The 5,000-nt window shown below is 42.0% G+C and overlaps 1 protein-coding gene and 1 pseudogene across 1 annotated transcript in view; both read right to left on the reverse strand.

The window, feature by feature from the left end:
* The window catches only part of LOC132290440 (cytochrome f-like), a 5,180-nt pseudogene extending 3,097 nt beyond the window's left edge, over positions 1 to 2,083 (reverse strand).
* Positions 2,084 to 2,181: 98 nt separating this feature from the next.
* LOC132290445 (NADH-ubiquinone oxidoreductase chain 5-like) overlaps positions 2,182 to 5,000 on the reverse strand; it is a 7,507-nt gene continuing 4,688 nt past the window's right edge. Inside the window, exon 2 of the mRNA XM_059790096.1 lies at positions 2,182 to 5,000. This exon is cut by the window's right edge and continues 3,504 nt beyond it. The gene's annotated coding sequence lies outside the window, so the exon portion shown is untranslated.

Below are 5,000 nucleotides of genomic sequence, written 5' to 3' on the forward strand. Positions count from 1 at the left end.
CATAATACTTTTTTCATAAATATGACAAAACGGATTTTTTCCGATATTTCAAAAAACTCCATTCCACCCTTCTCTGATGTGATGATTTTTTGAAAAATGAGCTTCATTGGATTGATTCGGAACACCGGGTCTTCAATAGTATCGATACTTTTCAAGTTAGAAGAAAGAATGAATCCTCCGATTTCCTGGATGACATAATCGATATTTCTGTAAATTAAATAGAATGCAAACCCTTTCGATACTAATCGAACCTTACTCTTACTCTATTTATTTTCTTTTAGTATCTCATCAAAATTTACATTATTTTTTATAAGTTTATTGAAGAAGTTTTATTTACTCAATAAATTTCCCTCTCTTTTTTTGTTTGTCCGCTACTTATTATATTATACGTAAAAAAAGTTCTGATAAATCTGGAAAAAATCGAAACTAAGAATAGGAACCTTTGACGAACGGGATCAAGAATCATTATTATTTCGACACAAGAAAAGGCATTTTCCACACCCCCTTCTTGTGTCGAAGACTAGTAAGACGAAGAATCCCTTCTAGAATTTTTTTTCCCAGCATTTATCCGTTTTTATTCCCCGCTTACTTATGTCTAGTATCTAGTCGAATTTGATTCTCGTCGAATAAAAAACGATTGGTGTATTTTATGACATTTAAATCTGGAAATAGTAACACAGTCGCACCGCCCCAATTTGGATTAAAAAAACAAAGAAAGGGGAAAGTAAAATAGTATTCTTTACAATCTACATACTCTATGACTAGGAACACGGTACAAGGAATTCCCGGCATCTAGTAGAAAAAGAATATAAACAAGCAAAAGTTTTTCTTTCATAATTCAATTTTTTGACCATACATAATCGCCAACGAGAATTTTTACGAACTTGATGTTGATAAATCCGCGAATCTAGAAATTCATTTCGGACAATTGAACCTTCTCGAACTGTTTCTTTTTAAGAACCAAAAATATTTGTGCCAAAATAACAGATGCCAAGAAGAACAAAAGACCTTGGACACGTAATGGATCTTGAAGTACTATTTCTGCATCTCCCTGACCAAATCCGCCCACATTCGGATTACTTGTTAATGGTTGATCAAATTTGATAGATTCGCCCTCTGAAACAAGAAGTTCGGGGCCCTGGAGGGATACTATCAACTACTTGACGTCCATCCGACGCATCTGCTATGGTTATTTCATACCCTCCCTTTCCTTTTCGTACGATTTTGCTTACTATACCCGCTGCTGTAGCATTATAAACTGTATTGTTACTCTTGCTCCCGTCGGGATAAATCTGACCCCTTCCCCTGTTTCCGCCTACGTATATAGGATATTTTAAGAAGTGAACATCTTTCTTCGTAGCGGGGTCTGGGGAAAGAATAGGAAAGGTGATTTCACTATATTTCTGACCAGGAACGGGGCCTATCACAAGAATATTTTTTTTATTGGGGCGATAGCTCTGAAAAGATAGATTGCCTATCTTTTCTTTCATCTCGGGAGAAATACGATCGGGAGGCGCTAGTTCAAACCCCTCAGGTAAAATTAGAACAGCCCCCACATTCAAAGCCCCCCTTTTACCATTAGCAAGAACTTGCTTCAGTTGCATATCATAAGGAATTCGAACAACTGCTTCAAATACAGTATCCGGAAGTACCGCTTGTGGAACTTCAATATCCACGGGCTTATTAGCTAAATGGCAATTGGCACATACAATACGCCCCGTCGCTTCTCGTGGATTTTCATAACCCTGCTGTGCAAAAATGGGATATGCGCTTGAAATGGATGCCCGAGTTATGATATATATCATGAGCGATACGGAAATGGATCGAGTAACCTGTTCCTTTATCCAAGAAAAAGTATTTCTAGTTTGCATGGTCCAATCATTGATCGCGAAAATTTCTACAATAAATTGGGGTAGGTCGCTAAGGCCAGATGCGGGATCAGTAGTCTTTGGTTTAGACGTGTTAGCATTTCTCGGTATTGAGTAACTGGCCATTGCTATGCCTTCGAAGCCCCCGCGAATGGCTTTGTAGCAGAAGTTGAAGAAAGAAGTTTGACACTTCCTTTGAAACCACCCGTAGCTGTATCTAGAGTAGTTTGTTGTTGTCTGCTTCACTCACAGCTGTTGCGGCTTCAACGAGTCTGTTTCAACCATCAACCAACGTGTCTCTTTCTTTCTTTTTGTTGTTGTCGTCTCTTCCCGAAGTCTCTAACTAACCTACTAGACTCCTTGTGCGTATCTTCGTGGGAGCGCTCTGTCTTAGTAGTTTTCACTGCTGCTTCCCTTCCCGCGATAGGGACAATGGTGGTTGTAGTATTAGAGAATGGGGCTGCTTCAACCAGTCCGTTCGGGGGGAGGAGAAGGGGACCTCGAAACGACCCCAGTGGTAGTTCTCGGAAAGAAGACCCGAGTTCCGCGCTATAGCTCTCGGGCAATCCTATCATCTCCGGCGGGCGGCCTCAATAGCGGCTGGATCTACAGCCAAGTTCTTCATTTCCCTTGAACTTTCATTTCGCTATTTAAGAACGCGAGGGAACCTTAACGGCGAGGGACCCCATTGACCTACTGCGACGCTTGCCATACAGAGGTCCTGTTTTCTTTCTTTCCCCTTCTCAGGATCCCCCTCCCATCCGAAAAGCGCAGTTTGATTCACACCGAAAAAAGAAGTCAAGAAGTACAACATCACCCAGTCATGATAAGGCTTCAGCAAAGGCTGATGCACATAGTTTTTCCAAAAGAGTTGACCCCGGCGTGAAACCAGTTGGTTCCGCCAAGCCCCAAGGTTATTGAGAAAGTGAAGTTGGTGTAACTTCAAAGTGTCCATCATCCTCTTAAACGTAAACAAATCACTCATTTCTACCCTTATCATTTCACTTATAGCTTAAAGATTGAAGATTATGGAACAGGGCCCGTGCTTGCATATTTTAGGTGACCTAGCCCTACAAGCTGGCACTACGAAGTCGAGAGCTACAGATCAACAAACCTCTGCCCGCTGTCCGTGACCCGATCTCTGGTCAAAGGATGTGTCGTAGTGAATACTCTTATCTACCTTGAAGTGATTCATCCCTAAAATGGGAATGCAATCCTGCCCGTACCATTTCCCTTAATAGGTCTACTCCACATCACCAGTCTGACATCTAGATTGTCGATGATCACAAGATGTTCAACATCCTAATATTCATTATGACTGGTACGGTCCGATCACAAACTAAAAGAAAATGGCTCGTGCTTGATTCAGAAAAAAAGTGATTCCCCATCGAAAAGGCAAACATGCTAGCGTTCTAGTCCTCTCACAGGGGTTGACCCATTGAGGCTTTCCTCTTCGGTTTTTCATAATCAGAAGCCTTCAGCCAGGTAAAAGAACTTCCATCCATTTTAACAGCTCTTGGGGAAAGAATGACAAGCCCAAAAAAGCTTCTTTTTTCATATCCAATTGAAAGCGTTTTCCGCGGAATGTCTATTCACAGTTACATAAACAAATAGATCGATACAAGAATGGCTCGCAGAAGAGAGAATGTTGGCTCTTACTGGAACTTCAAAACAGCCTATTTCATACTCTTTGAACCCTGCTGTGAGAGGCAGATACCTTGTCTTAAAAGCCACGGGAATTGCGCCATAGAGGAAGAATGTTTGGTTGTGTAAAAGGTAGATGAGTTTGGGAGTTCTGCCAGTGGTAATTCCGGAAACAGAGGAGAAAGCCAAGAATAGGAGATGCTGAGGAAGCAAGCCAGAGGCTCACTAGATCACTGCTTGGAACCTATGTCAGAGGCTCGTTGAGACCTCTTAGAAAGAAGGCTTAGGCTGACTGGTAGAAGGAAGCTGAACGATTACTAGCTGACTGATGAAAAACCTACTACTTGTGCGAATGACATATGGGCTTCGCGCTCTAAGGCCGCTCTTTTGGTCATTTTGAAAAGAGAAGGATAGTCAAGCATACGTACATCAGTGCACACGAAGGCAATATCGATGTGTCAAACTAAGCCGTGGCAAGACTAGGACGACGTTCAGATTAGGCTTCTGCTCGGCGAGTTAGTTGCTTCAATCAATCAATACGTACTGAATATCTTGATCGGTACAGGAGCGATTCCCTCTCATGCGTTAGCTGGTCTGGAGAAAGCCCGGGAGAAGTAGAAACGGGCACGGCTACGGCCGGAGATAAAGATCCAATAGCCTCCACTCAGGCCCAAACTCCTTAGCTTAGAGAATGCCACGTAGAGAACCATCGGCCACATAACACTTATATATTCCACCCGATGAGACTAATGCTCTCCCTCGAAACCAAGCTGCTCAAACTTATGCTAGCTAGGCTGTGAACACCTAAGGGCTAGATAGCAATCAAAGCCTTATACCCTCAACCAATAGAAATGCTGGAAATCACTTTCGAAGTGATTAGAGAGTTCCTACGAAGAGAGAAAACATCATCATCGATAAGCTGAGCTCGACCCGCATAAGCTGCATTTCCATGTTAGAGCAGCTTTCCACTTTGCTTGTGCGTAGGGATGCTTTTGTGAGAGAAGTGCTACTCCCTTTTGGCGCGGGTTTGGATCAAAAGAATAGACTGCTGAACCTAGTGATGACTACTTTATGCAACTACTCGCGATAAAGCCTTAAAGCTAGCTCTCACTAACAAAGCCAGTTCAATCTCTATTAGCCCAGTAAGTATACGAAAAACCATTACTTGACCTTTACTAAATGAAATCTTTCACCACCAAACTCTGAAACTTTTCTTATTCCTGCTTTGTCTTAGTGCTTGACTTGCCTTCTTAATTGTCTCTTAATAAGAAAAAAGGAAAGAAGAAGCTGCTAGCACCAGCAATTCTGAAATCTTTGTATCAGTTAGAATGCCAGTATCCGCAGTTTCAATGGGAGAATGTCAGTGAGTGGTTTAACCGGAACAAGTAGTTTCAGCAACAGTAGACCCAGCATTTAGAGAGCGGCATAAAGACCACGGAACACTAACACAAGATCAATCCATATTCGAAGTTCATGCGCAAAAGAACC

Source organism: Cornus florida, unplaced genomic scaffold (assembly GCF_030987335.1).
Source record: "Cornus florida cultivar Cherokee Brave unplaced genomic scaffold, ASM3098733v1 CherokeeBrave_3.0.0_Hap2_scaffold_242, whole genome shotgun sequence".
Taxonomy (NCBI): Eukaryota; Viridiplantae; Streptophyta; class Magnoliopsida; order Cornales; family Cornaceae; genus Cornus; species Cornus florida.